Source organism: Haemaphysalis longicornis, unplaced genomic scaffold (assembly GCF_048455015.1).
Source record: "Haemaphysalis longicornis isolate Haplotype H1 unplaced genomic scaffold, Haemaphysalis longicornis Haplotype H1 scaffold_13, whole genome shotgun sequence".
Taxonomy (NCBI): domain Eukaryota; kingdom Metazoa; phylum Arthropoda; class Arachnida; order Ixodida; family Ixodidae; genus Haemaphysalis; species Haemaphysalis longicornis.
In genome coordinates, this window is record NW_027526233.1 from 22,097,323 (window position 1) to 22,123,526 (window position 26,204).

At 43.4% G+C, this 26,204-nt stretch overlaps 1 pseudogene; it reads right to left on the reverse strand.

Moving 5' to 3' along the window:
* Positions 1 to 648: 648 nt before the first annotated feature.
* Positions 649 to 4,131, reverse strand: LOC144163740 (uncharacterized; annotated as a pseudogene).
* Positions 4,132 to 26,204: the final 22,073 nt, after the last annotated feature.

Sequence of the window (26,204 nt, forward strand, 5' to 3'; positions counted from 1 at the left end):
TGGTTAAAGTCAAGATATGTAGTAAAGGAGTTGAACGGTATTGGGATGTCAAATACAGAAACAGAGCCTTGAATAACTTCATGGTCCGATACGCCTTCAAGAATTACGATCTGTGCTTGATCTGCAGGAAAATGATCGCTTAAAAACACCAAGTCAAGTACATTAGAACAGCATCCTTGAACACGGGTAGGCTGTTTTACAATTTGCGAGAGAATAAATGTCAACATGACATCAAGGAGCACATCCGAGCATGCTCTGTGGTGTTGCATTGTTTGCCAGTTTATATCGGGTAGGTTAAAATCGCCGAGCAAGATTAGCCTGGCTCCGAGTACATGCCGATGCATATACGTGTGCAATGCTTGGAAGCTATCCTTGTCTGAAGATGGGCTGCGATAAACGCAGCCAACAAATACTGGGCGAGAAGTGAAGAGAAGCTTGCCAAATATTGCCTCGACTGCGGTAACCTCAGGAAGTATTTCAAAGGAAAGGTCTTTTTTTATTAAGATGGCCACGCCTCCCCCACATGTCGGCCTATCTTTACGAATGATAACGTAGTTGGGGGTTGTTACCTGAAAATCCTTTATCTCACTTGTCAGCCACGTTTCTGTCAAAGCTACGAAGTCCGGTTCAATTCCAAGAAGTAAGGATTCACGTGGTACTAATTTTTGAAGCATGCTGCGGGTGTTTATGTTAATAAATGTTACTTCTTTCGTTGGCTGCGGCGTTGTGGCTCGCCTGGTGCTTCCTCTTCGTCGTTTTTTTTTTTCATCGTTGATGCTGTGACGGCCAGCGGTTAGGAGCGCAATAGCATTTGTTTCCTCATCCCATCGGTACAGATCTTCGTTCACTTTCAATTTGTCATAGACCAGAAATACTTTGTCTCCAGCTTCTTTTCTTGCTTTTGCAACTTGCCAAAGCTTTTTTCTGATGTCTCTTACTCTATTTGAGAAGTCCTCTCCAACAGTGAAAGCGCTTCCTTTTAGTTTCGTGCAGTTTCTAAGAATGGTTGCTTTGTCTCGGAAGTCGAGGAGTTTTAGTATGACTGGTGTAGTTTTCTGAGCGTCTTGTTTTCCTATCCTGTGAATTCTTTCTATTGGAACGGGTTTGATCTTCAGTATGTTTTTAGTATCTGCTCACTTATAGTTTGTTCGAGGGTTTCGGGGTTTTCGTCTGCCTCCTCCGGTACACCTTACACAAGTAAATTTGACCTCCTAACCGGTTTTCTAAGTCGTCTATTTTTAACTCCAAGTAGTGAACGGTTTTTTGAAGATTGGTTACTTGGGACACACAGGACGTGATCTTGTTTTCCAGTAACGTTACTTGTTCTAGTTTGGCTTCAATAGATTTCATCCGTTCTTCTTTTATTTCTTTTATGTCATCTGCAATTACTTGAAGCTGATTCATGATCTTGGCCATATCGGGCCCCGGGTTTGTTTCAATGTCACCACTGAGCAATAGTAATTCCTTAATACAGGCACACATGTCACACAATTGCGCATACATCTGCCTAGGGCACGGCAGCACTATTAGGCATAAGTAATTTGAGCGAGTACATTTACCATAACGCTTGCTCACCTGCGGCAGATAAACAAACGGGTTGAGACGTTGCATCCTGGCAGTGCTGCCGTGCCCTGTGGCTTGAGTTGAGGGGTGTCCAGTCTTTATACCACTCCAGTTTGCCAGCAGCGCCGTCTTCACGTTGTGGCGATCTGCGTCAGCGCAAGAAGTCACCGAAGCAGGCCTGTTTCCAGGCAAATCGCCGAGCGTAGCTTCCAAGTGCGCAATGCGCACATGATGCGCTTGGTGGCTGGGAAGTGGTGCGCCGTCGAATCAGGGGCCGGAAACTTCGGCTAGTTTCGGTATCGCAAAATTAAGTGCCGCCATGACGCTGGTAGCCAAGCGAAAATTCAGCAACTTTGCATATGTGGCTTTATCTTTTCAACATACCCAGCAATAAAGTAAAGTGCTTCCATTGTGTGTGGAAATAAAATGTGTTCTTGGCTGTTTACTTTTTTGGCACCCTATTTTTTTATTTAGTCGCTTCATTCGTTGCACCGACGGACGGCGCTTTCGCTCTTATCTCTTCTGCTGCCTTCCTGTCTGTCTGCTCCTACCGCTTTCACTGTGGACGCGTGTAGAAGTTTTGTAGTATGCCTTGAAGGTGAAAATTTTGGTGTCTGCGAGTGCGAACGGGCTCAAAATGTCAGAGAAACTGAGAAAAGGACACAACGCGTGCTTCGATGCTGTGCGGTGCGACAACTCGGGAAGGAATAACACAGCGAAAATTTTCCGCTTCCCAGTGGACGGCATGCAGGTCAGCACACTTTTGATTCAGTGAAAGTTATGAAGAAGCAGGCGCTATCCTTATCAAAAAAGCTGCAGGGCGAACCGAAACATCTTCTGCTATTGCTTTACAGTGAATTTCTTTTTGTTTGGTACAACGCTTCTGTCCGTACTGTTGTAAGCATGTGAAGCTACTTGTCGACAGTTTCTCATGAGCCGATTGATGCCAGCGGACACGCAGACGGAAATTTTGCTTCGGTATCGGTTTGGTGAGTGGTTTCTCTTCATTTTCTTTCCACCAGAGAAAAGCTTGGAAATTATGTTCGCCTAATGTGCCAAAATGCTTCTTCGACGAACTGGCTTGGCTTTAGAGCGTTCCGACCATCAGTTTCTCTGAATGCTTATTAGCACGAAAGAAGCCCACAAAATTATTTACGTGGCAGCTGACCGCTGGCATTCCGTGTTACGAGAAGTTCGAGTTACCTGCGCGACGGCCGAGCGGCGCTTCGCTTTTCAACCTGTGCTAGGACACATTTTTTGTACCTTGTTTGCACTCTCAATATTTGTTTCGCTTTTACGTGTTTATTGATATCCATGGTGGTATTTTTTCCATTTACCAAGAGTGATGTATGACGAAATTGCGCAGAAAATTCGCGAGCTATAAAGGGTTTTTTGGGCTAGCAAATTTGCGAGAATAAGAATATGGAGCAGTTGTTAATGGTGGCGAAATGAGCTGGTCATCTCATGTAATAATAATTTTATTATTCACAAACGCGTGTTGTTATGAAACATCGTTTCTGTAGAATTGTATTGTGTACAGCAAATGAACGCGGTGACCTCTGCAGCAATTTTCTGTATACGACGAACTGTACGAAGATTTCTGTTATGTTTGTGGACATTTGTACTTACTATACGAGATACACAGCTATGTGCTTTTGTGGCATGTATTGAACTTCGCTTGCCATGTGTTGCTAATAAAATCAGTGAATAAACCACATTTCCCGCCTACTACTTTTTCTGCCCCAAACAAAATTGCCACGCTTCAGGGCGTGCTGCCTCACGCGTATTAAGCTAAGAAATATATCCAAACAAATGTTTTCTGCACGTGCTGAGAGTCCAAGCAAATTAGCAACTGAAAGCTGTCGAAAACAAGATGTGCAGCAGCAAGCCTATCTGAAAAGCAAAATGCAAGCGGTGTTTGTTCACGCTTGCGGCACACAAAGACAGGCGCGCTCGTTCAGACCATAGCAGACGATAAGCGGCACGCCGTTTCCTCCTCGCGCATCAACGAAAGCGTTGCCATAGCAGCATCAATAATTTTTTTGTTGTCTTTTAGTTAGACAGTGTGGCCTACCAGGCACCAGGGGACAAATTGGCGCTAGTGGCGCAATTATCGGTTACCTGGGGGGTGTACCAGCTGACCTAGCCGTGGTCGAATCCAAATAGCAGAGCCGGGTCTTCGCTCCCTGCTTGCGTGAGCAGCAGGACGCCAATTATTGGCGGCAGATAAACAAACGGGTTGACATGTTGCATCCTGGCAGTGCTGCCGTGCCCTGTGGCTTGAGTTGAGGGGTGTCCAGTCTTTATACCACTCCAGTCTGCCAGCAGCGCCGTCTTCACGTTGTGGCGATCTGCGTCAGCGCATGAAGTCACCGAAGCAGGCCTGTTTCCAGGCAAATCGCCGAGCGTAGCTTCCAAGTGCGCAATGCGCACATGATGCACTTGGTGGCTGGGAAGTGGTGCGCCGTCGAATCCAGATAGCAGAGCCGGGTGTTCGCTCCCTGCTTGCGTGAGCAGCAGGACGCCAATTATCTGCGGCAGATAAACAAACGAGTTGAGACGTTGCATCCTAATTGGGATTGGCAGTATGTGTAAATAAATAAATAAATAAATAAATAAATAAATAAATAGATGAATAAATAAATAAAAATAAATAAATAAATAAATAAATAAATCGATTGATGGATCAATCAATGAGTAAATTAATGAAACAGTCCGTCAGTCAATCAATCAATAAACTAGCCCGATGGTATGTTAATCACCCCCACCATTTGTCTATCGATGAGGCAAATGATGCAACCGCTTCAGCTGCTTGGCGACCATACAAAGACCTACTGACGGTTGAAACAGTTGTGCTACATATATTTGTGATCTTATTTATTTCTCTGCAAAAATTTACATTTCGCATATCAAGCGTCCCAAAACCAATAAAACAAAATCAATCACAGTCAGATTTGAACCTGCTGCATCTGTATGTGAATGAGTATCTTAGCCTCTGGACGACAGTCGCGGAAACCGTACGCCAAGAAGAAATGCTGCATAAAGGCCCATTTTTATTTGTAGCCGCACCGCTTGCTATGGCCCGCCTTGTGACCTCGACACAAATGAAGACACTGCTTGTACGTGCTGTGAAAGAGGGTTACGTATGCACCGACCAGTGTGTTATACATTCCAGTGGCCGCTAGGCAAAGGAATGCCGTAAATTACAGCTTGTGTAGAGGCGACAGACCTCGTGGAATGCTTTTATCAGCAAAGCTATTATGTATACCCGCTTCAGTCTCCCCCTGTTCAGTTTTCATCCCGGTGAAGCCGATTTACTAAATACCGCTTCTACGCTCCTCCTAGCCACCTTCGACTTCACTTCAGCTAAAACGTCGTAGTGCTGCATCTGACCGCCCTTTTTCTCTTTAGTGCAGGGGTGAATTAACTGCGATGGTGCCAAGTATGCCATTTGTTTTTATAGCGCTGGGAATGCCCACCTTGGCTGCGGGAGACTTTGTTGGTGAATGTTATTAAGATGCCCGGGTTACATGGGCGTGGCGCAAGGGCCTAGCTCGCGCCTCACGCTCGTGAGAGCTGAACCCTGATCAGCACAGTGAACCGGCTCTCTTGCGTCGCATCCGCGACGACTCCGTGGTCTCCCTGCGACGCCTCCGCGTCGCATCCGCGACGTCGTATCCACGACTTGTAGCGTCGCATCCGCGATATTATCGTTTTGTTAAACCCGTGTGACTGAGCGCACGAACAGACTTCAGCTGATACGGCGGTGGCTTTGAGGACGCTAGGCCTAGGGTTCCCTGAAAGATACTCAATCCTGCGTGCCTCGTCATCGAACTCTGTCCGCCGCTCATGCTCGTGCCGAGGCCACCCGGTCGCCTGCCTTCATGTCGTCTGTCATGGAGGAGGTACGCCGCCACTCTGTCATTGTGAAAGAGCAGTCACAAAGGGCGCTGTTGCTATTCAATCACTCCTGCAGGATTCACTCAACTCTTCGGCCAGATCCGGTCGCTTCCGCGCACCGTCAACACCAGGTACGAGGAATGAAGTCGCTCGATAAGACTGTTGGTCTGGAAGAATTAGAGGCTGACTCTTTCTTGAGTTGTGTTTACGATGGAAAGATCGTCAATATTCACAACCAGGTGTACTTTGCCTGCCTTCCGGGGTTCTTGCCAGAGTGTCGGAGCGCCAAACAATCACTCCGCATTCATCCGGCGCGGCAGTACCGCTGTGCCCTCCGATGACAGCCGGATAGCCGCAGAGGGTCATAAGGTGGGAAACGTGTACGCTGTCTATCAGTTCTGAGTCTGCGACCTAGTCGTCCTCACATCTGCCATCGGGTCTCGCCGCCCAGAGAGAGCGTAGAAGATAGCGACTGATTCCTTTGAAGCAAGACTGGGTGTACTGAGCAGCCCCCTGGTGGTGACTCCGTCGTCGTGCATGACCGCAACGGTACCGCCCTCCCCAAGAATCCCGTGACCATGAGTACGATGGTGTGGCCAAGCCGGACCCGTGAAGGGTTATATTCTCAGACTCTTCGTACGTCGCTGCCGCTCGTAGGGGTTCCTTGCAGAGAGAGCACGTGTGTTGCCGGCGGGCGCCGTTCCCACTTGTCCGGCGATGGCCCCGCTGCTCTGGGCGCTGGTGTGCCCGACGAGTTTCACGCTTATACAACGTATATATGTTCTTGCCTTTCGCTTTGTTGCTGCATTGTCGTCGCTGTGCATCTCCTGAAGTTGGTAGTACTGCATGTGATCGCCTGTGTTGTCTGTAGGGCCTGGGTGCACTCACGGGTGCACACAAAAACAAACAGAAAATGTCCCGTTTATCACGAATTCCAGTTCGGGGATTTGTCGTCTTATTTAACTATGGTACCGTTAAAATGGACAAATACAAACTCACCCTATCTCAACGCTTTTATTTTATTATTTGTGTTACTGCGAACTGTTGCTACAAACTCTAGTAGGGTACATCATTGGCGAAACAGTTTTGGCGTCATAGCAAACCCACAAAGCAAACAAAAACGGCCATCATATCGGAGTTTCCTTCCTTCGTTTCAGCTTGCCGCGTACCGGGGCAATGTTCTTCGCCGTAAGGAAAACATTTACCATCTCGAGGGATATTGGTCGTGCTTCTCTAAGGAGAGTTGCGCGTGCTGTGGGGAGTGTAAAGATCTAAGCACTGGGTGCGGCCAACGACATGCGTTGGAACCAACGCCAAGCGAACAAAATTCTTGTTACCAGCTTTTGATGTCAAACGAACGAGGCCCGCAGATTTAGCCGAAACTCCTAAATGTTAGGACTAGTCGTGTCCTTATTATTTTTGTGTGTCGTTGTAATAAAAGCTCAGGATGCGAAACACTCTCACCTGAGCATTTACTAATTGAAATCAATTTGTTACCGGGATTGGGTCGGCGTTCTTAACTTGCGCTATGGGCGCAATCGGGAAGCGCTAGAATTGTGAAATGGCAGCAAGGGAGCAAAGTATCCTTCAACGTGAATACACAAGCCGACCGTTCTTTTGTACTCCGGAAATTTGTGCTTGCTGTATATTCCGGACTTTCCCTAGTAAATGCCAGTTATCCAATACGAGTAATGCATATGAATAACGCATATTTTGGACAAAATCGTAAGAAGTTCGATTTTCCTGGCAAAAGTTTCTACGACAGGGTTATCGTGCGACTGCAGGACGACGCCATTTCGAATCGTAAGCCACCTGGCTAGCTTCTAGGCAGATGGCGTTTGATTTGACTCGCACCGGGGTAACAAACTTTGCAGCCCCTCATTTTGCATGTAGTGTTTGGCGGAATCTGTATGAAAAGCCGAGAGGGGTCATACATTGCCAGTTGACGATTGTTTAATCAAGACACGTTCACTAACACTTATAAGGCGCCAAGCGACCAGGCTACGAACAATACAAAGCCGATAATATTCTTTCTACACAGCAGTACACTGAAAAAAGGAACAGTTTCCTAGACTTTGTTAAGTATGATACTTAATTTGATATTTTTACAACAGTGGAGAATCCAACCGGGTATCAGGAATCTAAATTTATTCCAGTATAATACGAGGTAGAGACTGCAGTTTGACTTATTTCACATGGGTTTACAATGATATTCGGTAGTAATTCCATTTTTATTGATTTATTTATTTATGAATTAAACAAAATATTAATAATTTATTTATACGGAAACCACCCCATTACAAGAATGTTAGCAGGGTGGTTGGAGACACAACGTTTTACACTGTTGGCGCTTGGAATGCATACAGCAAAACAAACCAAAACAAATACAACAGCGAGATATAAATAATGCGCTCAAATTTGATGCAAATAACTATAAGTACAGCTTCATGACTTGGGTACTAGTTTATTCGACTGAGTTACGGTGCGCGAAAAAAGAAATACTTGAATAAGTTATTTCAACACCGCAAATAAGTTATTGTCAGTTGATGTCTCTGGCGGGGAGCCTACCAAGATGAAAATGAAAGTAAATCAGAAACATCAAGCCTGTTATACCCTTTAATAGTTTTTACAGAAAATTTATTCATAATAAACGATTATTTTACGTAAGTGAAGGTTCACTGGCCCGATGTAAGAGTTCAGTTATAGAGACGCATGCAAACCTACAAAAGATAAAGCGAACTGCCTTTTTCTGCACGTTTTCCAGTATACTTAATTAAGTTAGCTTTAGTGAAGTGGTCCCAAACAATTACCCTATATGCTAGCATTGGCGAATGATAGTGTTGTACGCTAGAGTTCACACCAAAGAATGAGAATGTCTTAAAGCTCTTCGAAGAAAAAATTGGCCGCGTATCTGCTCCTTTCGTTGCAAATGCCGTCAGAAGACGATAGTCTTTATCGGCTTTTGCGAAGTAAATGCCTCCCTTTGCTTTCCCGCTCACCTCTAATGTTGTTCCTCTTGCGTCGCGCTCCTCCCAAGGTAAATACGTAAATGTTTGCTTAAATCATTTTAAATTTCCCGCGTTCTCTTGCTCCAACCCGGGTGTCTCGATGCGACCGCTGCCGTACGGTGAAGACGAGCGTTCATCGAGGTGCCCTACTTCAACGTTTATAGAACCGCGTTTCCCTACTGCACATGCGTTGCAAGCAGAACGTGAAACCTACCTAGTGGAACCTTGCGCAACTGTTGCCATTTGATTTCTTAAAATGGCGCCAGAAGCTGTAGTGGCGCGGGCGACAGCAGGCGACGGCGGAGTGAATTCTTTTTTTACAGTTTATGAAGTATTTAATTTCGCAAAAGTCAAGCATGTTTGATTTTTTATAAAGGAACACTGCAAATATCACTTCTGTATTGATATGTTGTCTCATATTTGCGTAATGTCTTGTTCTTCTTCAACAATGTTGACAAGTATGAGCACTACACCGGACATACACGGGTATTTTTAGCTCTGACTATATAAGACTACTGCGACGGCATTGTTTTGCTTTGGCCGGGTGGCTGAATCGAGTCACAGAGAGACAGACGGACAGACAGACACAGAGACATACAGACATATAGACAGACCAAAATGTTTGCGTTTAAGTAGCCCAAAAAAGACTATCGTCTTTAATAATATCTTTCGGTTAGCGTCTGTTATTAGGGAGCCAATATGTTTTGTCTAACTAAGGTCATTCGTAATCCAAAGTCCAAGCTACTTAATGTTTGTTACCTCATAAACAGTGGTGCTTGCGGCGGAATAAGTAAACATAAAGGGATTTTTCTTGTGGGTTATTCGCGTAAATACTGTTTTATCGAAGTGAATTGACGTCAGACATAAATCACACCACTCAACAATTTTATGAATGGCACTATTTACTTTACTTGGCAATTTTCAGTTGCTTCGATTACCCCATTTTGTAATTGTTCGTTGAAACTTTAAGAGTTTGTGCACTTTTATTACAGAGTATAAACTTACAGAGATGTTTTTTATGAAGTTGTTTAATGACGTTTTCTTTTATACTAGGATGATAAAATTTCAAACGCTATTCTGAAATAATCGGTGTTCTGAAATTCGTAGAAGCGAGATATGTTTACGTAAAAATAAATGGAGATTCGGTAGGGGATTTTCGAAATGTCTGTTAACCTGGAAAAATCGGTAATCTGGGGTTCGAAATAACGGGATTTGACGCTAGTCTCATTTTCAAAATACATCGCTTCATTAGCTTCACTAAGAGTTTGCATCATCTGCTCTGCCACCACGTAACATCCGCATGGCATCGGTGTGCACGTAGCCGTCAAATATAAGGAAGGCGCACTTAGCAGCCCAAGCACAGCCAAGAGCAGAACTCCATGAAGCCCGGGAGACGCCAGTTGCGGAAACCCCAAGCGCGCCATGCCGACACCAGCCGCAGTTGTCGTGTTCACTCACGTTTTTTTCCGACGTGGCCCCAGGACCCTGGATGCTTCGTCATCACTGAAGACGTTGTTGTTCAGTGGTCAGGCAGCCCTATTGTGATCACCGGCATCCATGGTAGCAAGCAATTTGTCAATTTTCAATTTTATTGTACCGATAATCGGCATCCGATTCACGGTTTGCCGGCGCCTCGACCTGAGGGCCGTCACGAGGCGTGAGAATCTTTACCCATAAGGCAAAGGCCCACCATAGACAACGATGAATACCACAAAGACGCTGTTTTGGGTGCGCATCATGCTTCGGCTTTATAACACCGCTTGTTAACAGATGGACAGTTTTTTTCTATACGCCACTCTATTAGCTTCAGGCATATTTTCTGTCATTACCTCTACTGCCCCATTACAATATTTCGGCACCTGTCTTCGACTACACGCACCTAAGTCGGCGCAAAAATTAGGAAGGACCACTACAATCTGATTTTAATGATGATGATGATATCTGGATTTTAATGGCGCAAGGCCAGCTAAGGGCAAAGAGCGCCAAACAAAAGTGATTTCATGACAGCGATTTGAAAGTAAAAGTAGAGGGTTTCAGTAAACATACACAAACTAAAACAAGCTAATGAAGATCACTGGTGTAAAGGGCCAGGTTGTCATGATGAATGATAAGAGATGAGATGTAAAAAGTTGACATCGGTGAGAAACTTAAAAACAAGCTTGGTGGACAACATGGGCTCGTCTCCTAGAAAGTACAACGGGTGAAACGGAACGTGTTGTCTGTATAGTTGTGGGAAGTGTTTGCGTCGTGTTGTGTCAAGTGCCTTGCATTAGATGAGTGCGTGGATTACGGATAGGCCCTCTCCACACCTGCTGCACATGGGTCTTGGAGATCCAGTGAGCAAGTGCGAGTGTGTTGCATGTGTGTGGCCTATCCGTAACCTTGCTAGGTTCACTTCGGTGTGTCTGTTGTGTGAGTCAGTTGTGTATCGTCCCAAGTGTGGCTTTATTACATGTAGCTTGTTGTCTGAATGTTCACTCCAGTGTGTTTGCAATGTTTTACGTAGGTGTTGTCTGATGACTGGCTTCATGTCAGTGTACGGTACTGTTGCTATGTCTAGAGTGTTTCTCAGTGCAGTAGCAGCGGCCTTTTCATCAGCAAACTCATTGCCCGCGATGCCAGCGTGGCCTGGAACCCAGCAGATGGTAACATTCAGACCTGACACATACGCCGACATCAAAGATGTAAATACCAGATTGACAATGTAATTTTTGGAAGACCTTTGGGATGATAATGTCCGCACGACGCTTAGTGAATCCGTGAAAATGATGGAGTTTGCGATAGTATGTTCATTGATGTGATTTAAAACAAGGAGTATACCATATGCCTCCCCTGTCAAAATGCTAGAATTCACATTCATTGTTTTACAAGCACTGAAATTGGGTCCGTGTGCAGCACAAGAGACCGCAATGGATGTTTTTGAAGCATCAGTAAAAAATTCTGTTGCCCCATATTTCGCCTGGAGATACATGAATTGCTGCAAAACGGCAGTTGTGGGCACCGTGTTTTTCTTAAATTGTGTAAACGACAAATCACACAATACAGGACGAAGATGCCATGGGGCTATAGAATCAATGACCGATGTTGTAAAAGTGTCTAAAAACGAGACAGAAATTTCAGAGGCTTTCTCCCTCGCCCTGAGCGAGAAAGGCGCAGAAATAGATGGACGATTTAAAAACAGTTGGAATGTATATGTATCGTTCATTATAGACTTAATGGGATGGTGAGACATTGATGAAACTTTAAAAGCATATAGCAAATCGACATACTCGTGCTGGTACCCCAGGCACCATCTGTCACACTCGACGTACAAAGTTTGCACGGGGCTAGTCCGGAAAGCACCAGACGCAAGTCGAAGGCCCAAGTGCTGCACTGGGTCGAGCATTTTCAAAGCAGTTTCCCTTCCTGAACCATACAAAACACTCCCATAGTCTAACCTCGAGCCTACCAGGCTGGTAAACACTCGCAGCAGAAGTTGTTTGTCAGCACTGTACGAGTGATGCGACAAGACCTTCAGAATATTCAGTGTTTTAATACATTTTTGTTTCAGTTGTTTGGTATGAGGGATAAAGGAAAGTTTTTCATCAAGGACTATACCTAGGAACTTGTGTTCTTTTTTGACCGGTATCGAGACACCATTCAGTTTGATGTCTGGATCTGGCCTGATCCCACGCCTTTTGGAAAACACAACACAAGTGCTCTTAACTGGGTCTAGCTTAAAACCATTCTGATCAGCCCAGCCAGCTAGCTTATTAACACCAAGCTGGACTTGGCGTTCGCAAATTGACATATTACACGACTTAAAAGATATTTGGACATCATCTACATACATTGTACAGGAAATGGTTCGTGGCCACGCTTTTCGAAGTGAGTTCATCTTGACTATGAACAACGTACAACTCAAAACGCCACCTTGAGGCACACCATTTTTCTGCACAAAAACATTTGAAAGGGCAGTACCAACTCTTACACGGAAGGTTCGTTCTGCCAGGTAGCTATAAAGAGTGTTAAACAGATTGCCCGAAACACCGAATGATTTCAGGTCGCTAAGTATCCCGTATCGCCAAGCAGTGTCGTAGGCTTTCTCAAGATCAAAAAAGACCGTAGCACAAAACTGTTTGTGGAAAAAGGCATCCTTGATATACGACTCAAGGGCGACGAGTTGGTCGTTTGTGGATCGCCCCACCCTGAAGCCGGCAAGGCAGCTCTCGAGAAGACCATTGTATTCTAAGAAGTACACGAATCTCCTGTTAATCATCTTCTCGAGAAGCTTGCACAGGCAGCTTGTGAGGGCGATGGGTCGGTAACTGTCGGGAGAAGACGGGTCCTTACCTTCCTTCAGGAACGCCACTACAATAGCCTCCCTCCAAGATTTCGGAATGTGCCCCGAAAGCCATATGTTGTTGTATAAGTGTAGGAGTGTTTCAAGAGTATCTAGGTGTAGGTGTTGTATCATTGTGTATGTAATCTGATCTGCACCTGCAGCTGAAGGTTTACATGTGCTCAGGGCAGCCTTCAGCTCATAGAGAGTAAATTCAGAGTTGTAACCAGATTTTGACCTGTTATTATCATGTAAGGACTTCTTTTCACGAGCGGTTTTATGTCTCAGGAAAGTGTTTGTGTAGTATGCAGAGCTGGAAACGTGTTGAAAGTGTTGTGCAAGTGTGTTAGCCTGGTCTTCCAGTGTGTCCCCTGTTGTACTAACCAGGGGCAGGCTGTGAGTCTGTTGTCCTTTTAGTTTTCGTATTCGTGTCCAGACTTTGTGTGTGTCTGTGTAAGAGTTTATGGATGTCAAGAAGGTGTGCCAACTCTCTCGTTTTGCCTCACGGCGCACACGTCACCTTGCAATGCTAGAATTTATGTGCGATTCAATTATATGTCAAAGGGTACTCTCAAGAGTGCACCGGAAAAGCTCTGCATACCTATGGCTAGTCGGTCTTAATGCACTACACAAAAAATTTCTTTCATGCATTACAGTTTGACAAATTGTTATTGCAGTGTAAAACATTTCAGGAGTAGTACAGTAGCTGGAGTTTATTGCTCCACTAAAACCTCAGTAAGCGAAGGCACTCGCTTTCTATGTAATTGGAAAATTTGAGTAACTGAGGCATCGTGCATAAACACTACTATTTTCAAATGGCGACCCTAACGCTGTTGTGTTAAATCTATCCCCGTTCCTGCGTTCGCTGTTATATCCAACTGCCCTGACGACTGGTGTAACTAATATTGCCCCATTTTATATGACCTCTTTCCTACCCTCTGTGCAACGGTATCCGCAACGTCAGATATTCCTTGAATGCACACGCTGAAGAAGCAATGCTAAATTCTGTTGAGGCACACATGCCTCATCCAAAAACCAAGCTGATACAAGTAACCGCAGTTTTAAACTGCAATTAAAAAAGCACACCTACTCGAACGATAATCACAAAGTATTAGACTGCATGGCGACAGTGTCATTCTACCTAGTCGTGTCAGAAATAGCTCCTTATGGCAACCAGCTCATACACGTTTCGTTTTCAGCACTCATAGGTGTCTCAACTGTTCTTGAAATTGTTTACTGCGTGTGAAGGTGGCTCGTGTTTTCGCTTGGGCGGAGTCTCAAATAAAACAGAGTGAATTTCATACGCAGAGATTCATTTTATCCATGGTGTGGTGGGGGCTCGCTACATGCAGGTTATAATAATTATTATAAGAAAATTGAGGAATTATTAAGGAAACGCGATATTACGGATGAACTGAACTGAACGCGATAAACTGAATTCTGTAATTACTTTCATCCTAATGGAATTTACACATCTCGGAAAATTCCAGATCTTATGAAAATTGCTGCAGTACGTCGAATACAAAAACAAGGTTATAAAAGCGATCCAGCTATTTACAGACCAATTTCAATTTTATCTGTCCTAACACAAATAATGGAAAAATATATTTCGGAAATTAGGGAGACGTTTTGGACAAAATAATAAACTCTTTCAAAGAATCAGTTCGGATTTACTAAGAACAAAAGTACCATTTCCCTCCTTGAAGATTATAATGATGTAGTTACTGCAGCTTTAGGCAGTGATCAAATGGCGTTAGTTTGATTTCTTGATATGACTAAAGCATTTGACACAATTGATCATGAAATAGTTATTAATAAGCTAAAACAAATTGGCTTTACGGTAAATTTTGCCGATTTCTTTTAAAATTATTTTAACGACAGACAACAAGCGGTGAAAATTGGTAACACTACCGGTAACATAGTGACTGTAAGGTATGGAGTTTCTCAAGGCTCTACTATCGGTCCTCTACTCTTCAACATTTATACAAATGACCTAAATTCAATCTATTTTTCGTCCAATCTGTATCAATATGCCGACGACACTGCGTTAATTTATGTGCACTGTTCGTACGAACCTGCCGTTGAAGTTATGAGAGATGATATGAGCAAGCTGTTAACTTGGATGTGGACAAATTATATATTCGTAAACCAAACAAACACAAAAATCATGTGCATCAAAAGCCCTTACAAAGTACTCTGTCCAAACCTGGATTTTTTTCTACACAGAAGAGACTGGGAAAACTGTTTTGCTCACCATTAATGTAAGTTAAGCATATAACGTACCTAGGTATTTACATTGATGACCATTAAAAATGGGACGAACAAATTAAGGAATTATGTAAAAAACTAAGAGCTGTGTCAGCTTGTATTGATAAGCTTCCGGACGGTTGCAACATGGAAACCCGATACCAAGTATACCAGTCTTTAGCTCAAAGTGTCATTCGATATGGAATAACAGTATATGGGGGCTGTACTACTACCAGGCAAAGGAAAATAAGTAAAATTCTTCACAGAATGTCCAAGAACATAGTGCATGGAAGACGATTGCATGACTTTAAAACTATTGAGGCAATGAATGAATTACAGATGTTAAATGTTCACCAGTTATGCAGCTATATTATCCTGACTACTGGATATTACGACACCGAATATAAACCACCCGTGAAAAGGACCGGTTACTGAGACAAACGGAGCGATACTATCTCCCACGTGTTTTTACCAATTATTGAAAGAGAAAACGTGAATATTATGTGCCGTTTTTGTTTAATACCCTTCATTTCAAACTAACATATCCCGCCTAAAAATGTAGAGAAGACTCTAAAGAAATGGTGCTTTCTTTCTTCATAACGTGCGAGGACACATTTCTTGTGGATGACAATGAATTGTGATTGTTGTTGACGCGTGTGCAAAAATGCATTGTTGTGTAGTGCCTTCGATATTAAGCTTTATCTTTCTGTTGCTTGTCTTTTTTCACTGTTTTGTCGTTATTATTTTTTTATTGTTTCTCTTTCTTTTCTTTTTTTTCAACCGTACCAGTCCAGTACGCGTTTATCTTCATGATACCGCTTGTCCTTTTTCGTCACGTTCTTTACCTCTTGTACTACGCAATGGCTGCTTGTCATCGCGTTCATGTCTTTTTTACGTTTTTTTCTGTTCCCTTCTCACAAAAAGTACCTCTACTGGCCGTCTGGGCGGGTGCTGCTGTTCTGCCTGCCTTCCCACAAGCACTGCGTGCTTAGGAATGCAAGGAAACCCTTGTACCACTATGATGTGCAATAAACTATCTATCTATCTAAAGTATCTATCTTATGATGTTAAAATGTACCCATCAGCATACATACACACATTCGTACATAAATGCATGATGCTAGGGCGCTTGTGCTCCAATTGTAAGAATTTAAATAATAAATGGAAGTATGAAAGGCGTCCACATGTGTGCCACCACCACTACAATGATGCAGAATAATTTAACCCAATAGAATTTTAAGTGAAACGGTAGAGCCAACACTGAGGAAATTTCAACTGGAAATTGCATTGGTGATGGCAGGGGTGGAGGGGGGCACAGACCAGCATCACCGTTGAGGGCAGAGCCCCTCTGTTGTTTCCCGGAGGGGGCTTGGGAACCCCTAGTTTCGCCTATGCCTGTGGATCAGTAGTAAGTCATTTCCCACTTCGGTTTACTCTGGACTGCGACCACCAATCAAAAACTAGCTTTCTATTTTTTTTTTGCTTTGGCTTCATTGAAAGTAAAAATAAAATGTTGATTAGGTGAATCTAAATAAGTGAACAAAAAACACTATGCACACGAAGTGTTTTAGTTATAAGCAAATACAACCAATTGTTTGGCGCAGCTTTTTGTGACCATATTATAAACTTTTATTTTATTTCACAAATTTTGACGGGTTTGTAAAAATTTTTAAATAAAAATTAGTCACATTCAGTACGTGCAACAATCCTCCCATGCAAAATATTTTAAAATGTGTTTCATAAATGTTGTTTCTTTGCTTCATACATGGTGTTCCGACGATGACTGGAACACTTTAAAAACATTTCTCACCGAACCGCCCCTGTGTTCGCGCTCAAACTTCACACGAAGGCTGATTTGGACGTGCTAACCCGAAAACCGTGTTTTATGATCGTATAGCTTATTCCTAAGTGCATTTCCTGATCGTCTGGTGCACCATTTGGCTCCTACCTACCGTGAATCCAAACGTGCGCTTCGCTATGCATACTTAGGTGTTTCCGTCGTTCCAACATGAACTTGCGCTGGCTCATACGTCCTAATCAGCCGCCATTTCACCACAGGTGAAAATCAATTTTATATATTTTCATATAACACAGTTAAGTACTATTGCTGTTCCCGGTATCAAACAAAATAGACCACAAAATGCGACCTTGGTGAAAAGTTGGAGCGCGAACAGAACGGCGGTTCACTTAAGAAATTTTTTTAAAGTGTTCCATTTATTCTGCATGGCCTGTTTATGTTAGCGTCAAACAAATATGCATGGTCAGCGGAACGCTAGCTTGTGCTGCGAAAGGCGATAGCTGCTCGTTAGTTCCAAAGCAGGAAACAAATAGAGTAAGTACGCGGGCCTTCGCTTTACCAATGTTGCGTATTTTTTTCATTTCCCCTCACACCCCTTCCCCTGCACATTGTTGAACGCGGGTGAGCTCCAGGTTGAGGCTCAATAATATCACCGTTGCACTTCTTGAATTATTTCTTTGTCATGCAACACACTATAATACTGAAGAAATGATCGAAGAGGCACCAACCGCCTCCCGGGGTTGCACAGTGAAAGAGACTCTTCGTCGTTTGTTTTTAGGAGACAGCTACGCACAGGCCAATCGGAAAGAGTAGGCGCGGGTGCAATAAAAAAAAGTACAAGCCGGAAACCAGTGCCTTCGGCGTTTACGCCATGATAGCGCCCAATACGTCAAATCTGTCGCTCGTTTAAAGGCTAGAGGTGCAAAGAGGGGAATTGGGAAAGAACAATGCGCGCTTTCAGACGCTGGGAGACATGGAGAAATAAAAGTTTATTGGATTTTTTGACAGAGTAGCATTGCACGCATAATGGCACACGTTCGGTAGCCTTAATTTAAGGACAATGACATTTTGTGTATAGAGCACCCTGAAAGCAAGCTTGCATTTTTTTCAAGCGTGCAGGTAATAACGCCTCCCAGGTATAAAAAGCCTCTGCAGCTAGGTACTGCACACAAGAGAGCTGGCAGATTAACCTTGAAAAGCTGCTGGAGGTGTTTTTTTTTTCATTCATATTTTTACCATTCCGCACTGGTGGTCTTGAATTCGATATAACAATTTTCAGTGAATATTCGCCACTACAAATAGATACGTGAATGTTCCTCTTTAGAATTAACTATCTTTGGATACGAGTATCGGGCAGTGGGATAATGTTTTATCTCGTCTGGGTCTCGGGCTGCTTTTGAAGTGGGCGGGTATCTATGCGCCGGCTTAATATTCTGCTACAAAAATGTTGCATCCCCGTTTACACACAGAAAATTAGATTTAGTATTACATAAAGCGACGAAAAAAAGGTGTCGGCAAGGTGTGCGAATCACCTTTTGACGACTGTGTTGTGGGACCTCTTGCGTGAAAATAAGTCGCCAGAGAATATGCACATGATTTGTTTTATTTTCAAATGTTTTATCAGTCTCAGTTTTGTCTGACTCATTATTTTCATATTGAGAATGTTATTTTCTATATAGCCAATAAAGTCAACGGGTCGTTTAAAGTGTCGTCTCGTTTCTTTCCCCGCTGCCTCGCAAATCAGCGCTGTTCATTCGCCCGCTCCGTTCATGTGGTTAGTGGCGACACTCAGTCCAACTGCTCAATTCTTCCTTTGAGCGGCGGCTGACATCGTCAGCAATCGGATTTCATATTCCCTTTCATTATTTTTATAATTTACATTGCGTGCTACAACTTAATGCAAAGGAAACCAAAGTGACAGGTTGTTGTGCATTTGCTGCCCAAAGCAGGTATAGCCGGGAAGGGCTCATTAGTTGATTACACGCGGCAAGGCAAATGCAAAAACGACCAGCGATGTGGATAGACGCGAATTGAAGGGCAGATTTGTCCATACGGGAGTACCAGACTGGAGAAGGCTTTAAAAAGGCCTTTACATTTTTTTGCATATAAATGGCGTTGTACAGGGATGGGTGCTACGAACGAGAAGAGATGCTCGCAGCTTTCAAATGCGCACATGTTACGTGTAGGGGGGCGGGTTAGATTACCCAGTTTCGCCAGTATTGCTCGAGGGGCAATAAACAACTGACCACAAGTTTTACTTTTTTTCTATGTTTTACTTTCCCTATGTCTTTTTTCTGGCCGTCCCAGTAGTTTCCAAAAAGAGCGCGAATGTACTACGTTGGGGTGAGCTTACTTTACAAATGGGAACTTTAAGTGCCTCCGCGCCAAACCTCAAGGTATGTGTATTCGAAGGCCCTCAAAGCATACTCTCGTGAATAGTGAGTGTAGGCCATTTCCTTTTGCAACAATGTTACAAAACTCGCACTCCAAAAATAAAAAGAATGTATGGCATTTTCTACGTAAAGTTGACATAAATATTGTTTAGTGTTAAATATTATTACTACTAAGCTGGAACAAATCACGACGCACTGTAAAGAAACGGCGTGTATGCTTGCTACTCAGATGGTAAAGGCAGGTGCGCCGGTCTGCTCCACCGATAAATCTTATGTTATGAAGGGTTATACGGCTTCGATTCAGGTCTACGGAGGCTGCCTCTGTGTTATACCACTTTCAGACTTTGAAACCTTATCATTCATTCTTATTTAAAATGTTGGTCTTGTTCTCCTGTGTTTTCATAATTCTACCCTCTTTTCCATGTAACTTAAGACGGTTTTCTCCAGGAGTTAGACAAAACTGACACTGGCGATCCTATCTACAACTACGTGAGAAAGCATTTGAAATACTGCACTCCACGCATTATCTTTGGATAGCACACGTCAGCCAATAAAAAAGCACCCAAGCAGACGTGCCCTAAAGGATTCGGTATTGTAATCCATTCTATTAACCTATTAATGTGTGGAACTGGGCGAAGTTCCAGATATAAAGTGCACATGGTATGTGGACTAAATAACATGTGGATAACAGAGCGTTCTTTTTACCATGTTCGAGAAACTGCCCAGGTGGTCACAAAAACAATCGAAGAGGAGGCTATAAGAAAAGACCTCCATCGCTCCTTGCCAAATCATAAGTTCTACTCGAAACTGAACACATCCCACAAAATCCCCGATGTGATGATAGCCTGACCTTGCGGGAAAGATGCATCCCATAAATAGTTGGAAATATGGTCTTACGGCTGCACATCCAGAAAGACAGCAAGACGTATACAACGACTCAGGAACTCTAAAGTCCAGGTGATCAGATCACTCACACGATGAAACTCCATGATACCAGATTGAACGTGCAGGAAACCCTGAAGCAAAGGGATGCCTTGATAATTTAGTGTTACATACTACTTTACGTGCCCAAACCGATCACAAGCATAAAAATGTAAACTGGAGGTGCACATGAGTAAGGCACCAACGTTGCTTTTGGTATACGCAGCTTGATTATGCTCGGATACAAATAAAGAAAAACAGGCGTCTCCATGCCAAAGGACCCTCTTCCAGCCAATGGGGCACCTCTGTCTATGTGAAGCCAAAGGCGACCGGCTTGCATCTTCAGGCAGTGCTGGGAGCAGTGCTTTTCTGGTCGCGCCTGCCCCAAAGGAGTTCTTCCGTATTCCTACATTGCCAGCGAAGATAACACCTTAGCTCAAATTCGTTATTTTCCTTTTTGAACCCAACGCCGGAAATGGCTCATTTGTCAGCTGGAGTAGCGAGTTTCACCTTTGTTGCTGACGGTGAATTTATGCTCTTACGGGTTTTCTCTCTACCGCTTCCTTGTGGTTTTATACATTGCCGGCTTTCTTTGCCGGCAGAGAGCCCGAAGAAGTCGCGTGTGAATGTACTTTATCGTTCTCGTTTGCGGATTCTTCTGCGTTGCAAGCCACCGCACGCCTATGGTACGAGAAAAACAAAAGGGCCCTTTTCTCTACAGCTGCGGAAAGGCCGTTATCAGTGAAAGCGCCCTCAAATCACAGGCAAGAGGCAACGCAAAGACGTGAAAGACGATTTTATGACGTGCGCATTGCAGCCCGCCATGCATCAATTTTTTCTCCGCGATGACATGTTGACAGTGAAGGCAATTACTTTGGATGTCAACACGGGCGGAGATAGAACCCCCCAAATCCGAGTCGTACACTGTACAGGACATAAACATTGATACCTTAAATGCATTCCGATATGAGACTATTAAAATTAATTGGAACCAGGTACACGAGTGCACAAGCGCGGAGGAACCATATAATGTTTTCATGAGTTTGCCTAAGTCTACCTATCCTAAATGTTTCAAGTTCAAACAGGTTAAGAAGTCGAAAAAACTGCGACAACCATGGCTGACAAATGAGTCCTATAGAATGGTTAATGAAAAGGATGCTTTATTCGTCAAGTTTGTAAAAAGAAATAACCAGAGCAATCTTTCGAAACTTAGGAAATTCAGAAACCAGGTGACCAAATGCCTGCGCAGAACCCAAAATGCCTACTTTGAAAACCTGTTGAATGGACGTCTTGGATGTAGCGATTTAGTCTGGCGAGAAATAAATAGGCTCCTGAACGAAAATTCTTCTCGACAACATGTGCTTGAATTAAAAACTAGTAATGCATTATTAAAAGGTAAGGCGTTAGCCAATCAGTTTAATTCGTATTTCACAATTTTAGTCTCCCGTCAACCTAATGTGAAATGTCATGCAGTAAAGCAATTCTTAGATGCTTCAAACTTGAAAACGGCTTTTCTAGAACCCACATGTCCCGACGAAATATACTCACCTTTCACATCCTTAAAAAATAGCAGGGCTCGTGATATTGATGACATAGAAATCAGGTCCATTAAATATACCCTTAAAACCTTCTCACCAGTATTTATTTTATTTTAAATTTTTGTCTATCTAGGGGTACTTTTCCGAAAAATATTCAACGCGCCAGACTAACTGTAATGTTTAAATCTGGGGACAGAAACAGTTTCTCAAAAACAGGCCGATATTAATATTACCTGTCATCTCAAAAGGTCCAGAAAAAATTATATTCAAACGCGTTTCATCTTTTTGTCAGAAACATTCTTTAATATCTCCGAAACAGTTTGGTTTTCGTAGCGGTATGTCTTCCGAAATGCCGTTATTAGCACAAAAGCAATTTGTCCTTAACGGTTTCGAAAATAAGCTTCTTACCCTGGTTGTATATATTGATTCTGGAAGGCCGTCGATAGAGTCAATTACAAAATAGTAGCTGTTAAACTTCAACATCATCAATTCCGCGGTAATTCGCTCGGGCTTTTAGTCTCGTACCTAAGACATAGAAAGCAGTGTGTCGTAAATGGCGAAAATCACTCCTCCGTATTAGAAATAACAACCGGGGTAGCGCAGGGAAACATAATGGGACCACTACTCTAATATTTACGTAAATGATATAACCTGGCTGAATAAAAATTCCCAGTGCATTATGTATGCAGATGACACTGCCCTCCTCGTTCCGGATCACACTTGCGGAGCTAATATTGAATGACTAAAAATAATAAAATGCACTGAAATAAATTTCGAATGTGAACATTTTCGACAGAACTCTGTCTGGTTGGTTTAAACTTAAGAGGCAAATACACCAACCAAGGGCTTTTATTCGAAGCGGTCCCAACGTTTCGAAGCCAACTCGGCTCCTTCATCAGTAGTGACTATGTACAAACAAGAAGCAGCGGTTATATAGGTGTCTTCTTTTTCTTTTTTCTTACTGGATTCTTGCCCTTGCGCGTCGGAGGCCCTGGGCGTAGATGGTGGGAACGGCTCCGAGAGATCTATTCAGGCCTTGCCGGTTCCCTTGTATGTGCCAGGACTCAAGCAGTAATCTTTGTGAGTAATTGGTTTCGGTACCAATCACCTGCGCGCCGTCAAAGGTAATCCTGTGATCAGCTTTTTCGCAGTGCTCGGTCAATCCACTGCGCTGAGTGTCGGGCTTGCGAACGGCGTTTTTGCGTTGGCGGAAGCGTTCCAGGAAGTTATTGGTCTCCCCAACATAACTAGCGGGGCATTGTGCGCAAGCAATTTTGTAGACGAGCCCTTGGGATTTTTCTTTTGGCGGCCGCTCTTTAGGTCGAGGTATGAGCCGTCCAAGAGTTTACACTGGCTTGTGGGGCCACAGGTGATTGGCACCGAAACCAGTCACTCAAAACGATTACTGCTTGAGTCCTGGCACATACAAGGAAACCGGCAAGGCCTGAATAGATCCTTCGGAGCCCATCCCACCATCTACGCCCACGGCCTCCGATGAGCAAGGACAAGAATCCAATAAGAAAAAAAAAGAAGAGGACACCTATATAACCGCTGCCCTTTGTATGTACAAAGTCACCCCTGATGAAGGAGCCGAGTTGGCTCTGAAACGTTGGGGCGGCTTTGAATAAACGCCCTTGCTTGGTGTATTTGCCTCTTAACTGAAATAAATTGCCCGGAAATAAATGCCTGCAAAACAAAAGCTGTTTTGTTTACACCTGTACAAAACATTTGAATCGTAACCTCAGTTGATACTTAGAATCAGAATACATACAAGTGGTGCAGGAGGTAAACAAATTGGGAGTAGTTTTTCATCAACACATGAACTGGAATACACAAGTCGATCATGTGGCTAAACGATTGTCAAAAGCATGTGGTGTCCTATGGAAAGTTCGGAAGGTACTTCCATGCAAGGTTAAATTGTCACTTTACAGCTCTATGTTTGTGCCAACATAAATTACTGCAACATGGTATGGGAAAACACATTTCAAGGCAACATTACATGCTCGTATTACTGCAAAAAAAGGCCATCCGCCACATTGCAAACGCTTCTTATGACGCACACACGGCCGAGCTAAACGCTAAACTTGCTTCCCTTGCCACACTGTTTTCAGTTGAATCTAAGTATGAAAAATAAGCACAGTTTAAAATATAAAAAGGAAGATTTCTTAATATATGTAATCGGAGTACACCTCGTAAATACCATGTAAATGTTAGGAACAGACACCGATGGTTAATACCTTATATAGCCGAAACAGCTGTGTCCTTTTTAGTCTATCACATTCATTCAGCGTGTTTTTGTTCAGTACAGTGGAAGCATTTTGTGCCAAAATCATTTGGGCATCTCCGACAACTTCAACACATGTTCACCGATGCATTGAGAATGCAATACCTTGATTACAGACATGCTGCTCACAACGTCCAAACTGTGAGGTACGCTTAGGTCTGTTAAGCAAGAATTAGTACCAGGTACTGACAGTATTACATGCGCAGCCTTATCTCCCATTGGCGACAAGGCGAAAGCGTGTCTACTTGTTATTTTAACATGTTCCTGGTAGTCCACTTGTAAAGAGGCCAGCTGCCATTTGGGTCTCGTAGTACCTGTCTAGTAATAAGAAAATGTGCATGCTGACAGTTACTCTGACCGACCAAGCACTCCCTTGAGTTGTGTTGCTGGGATCATGTAGAAAATGGCGAGCCTACGGCGAAATTTAAATCGGATAAACACACTTATTTTACCCGCAGATTTCTGCTTTTCCGAAACAGCAGTGGCAGGATTAACAATGTTTGGCCTCGGTAGTCTTGTCAAGATATCCAAAGCTTTGCGTTGCATCAACATTGTTATATTTGCCGCAGTTATTGGAGCATTTGTGTAATGTCGTATAAAGCCAGTAGTGTGGACCTGAATTTTGTTGGAGTGGGGTGCCGAATGCATGCTTGGCTCTGCAATTACTTAGACGACAAGTTGTTGTAGCTCTCCACGAGTTTCAAGTCTCCACAGCTCTTAGGACGCTGCACCTCTTTGCACCTTTGTGTAACGACGACGGTGGTCGAACGCAAAATTATTTCGTGTTTGGTTGTCGTCTGACTTTGAGTCCATGTCGTTTGGATTTTGATTGCAGTGGCTTGGACTTCAACAATTCAGCATTTGATTTTGCATGAAGGAAGCTTTGCATTCAGCTATCGTCTTGGTTAAACGGTGGGGTGAACAATTTTTACATCTAATGTCGCACGTCACTGCAGCCCTATCCAAATGTAAACTGCTTCATCCACGTTGTAATGGCGTCATGAAATACAGGTAGGCTTCTCAACGCGAGCATTCTGGTTAAATTCAGACCACAGGAAACGCTTTTTCTTCCCTTCTTCAACAACGATCATCGTCAGAGAAAGTTGTCTTTCCTGCAGTACATTATCGAGGAGACGTAGTCCATTGGTGATACACAGAAAGCTTCGCTTTTGAAGTCAGGGGAACAGCGAGTTGCAATATGCGCCTATTTTTAACTATACAATACTGAGCAAGCACAATTTCACCCTTGCGGACTTTTGCTAGCCGTTTCGTTAGGTACATCATGGAATTGCCTTCAATTTCTGCCCGCACGTTTACCTTATAGAACAAGCTGACCCTATAACTTCTCCATTTCCAGTGTTGTACATGTCACATTTGTATTCAGGGATATTCTGGGGACTAGAAGGGACTGTTACATTTTTGATTACGTGGTTTTAGCCAGAGTGCATGCTTGGTACACTTGTGTCAGCAGCAATATAGGGCGTTGTTACATTTTTTCAAGGGATGCGATGCCATGTCAGTAAATATTCAGCGTGTTCGTGACGTCTTTGGTGTTTTCTTGGCTTCGTTTTTATATAGTGACAGTTTACACCCATCATGAGGCTTTAACTTACAAACTGCTGACATTTTGTTTTTGCAGAAAACTGAAAGTCAACAAGTTTCCTAAGCAACACAGCATGGGATCAAAAAAAAACTAGACTCCTGCATTTGGCAGAGTATTAGAAAAGTAAACACAAAAAAATACAGCACGAAAAGTACGAACAGTGGCAGTGGTGTCTGCACTCTTCCTCGTGTTTTGCTGTTTTTGTGCAAGAAAGTTTTATTAAAAGAAACAATGGCAACTTTTATTCGGGAACTTCCCTTGCACATACAGGCGAATTTCTCGAATCGATTGCTGGAATGTTCGATGCAATTTTACATACGAGGCAAGCACTGGATTCTTGAAGGGACACAACACTGGGTTGGTTAAATTCTTCTTTGTAGCTGCACATTGTGGCTTCACCGGTATAAAACGTTTTAGACAAAGTGCAAAGCACTCATTTAGATACCACCTGCCTTCGCCGCAAGGTGTCCTGGGAGCGTTATTGTAGGCGTCAAATTCCGGCATCACTCGCCACTTTTCTAGTGCAGGGAAAAAGCGAAATCCCTGTATGCCAAATTTTAAACGCATGTCAACGATACATAAGTGGTCTGAATTAACTGGTGGCGCTCCACAAAAGTACCCCTCAATG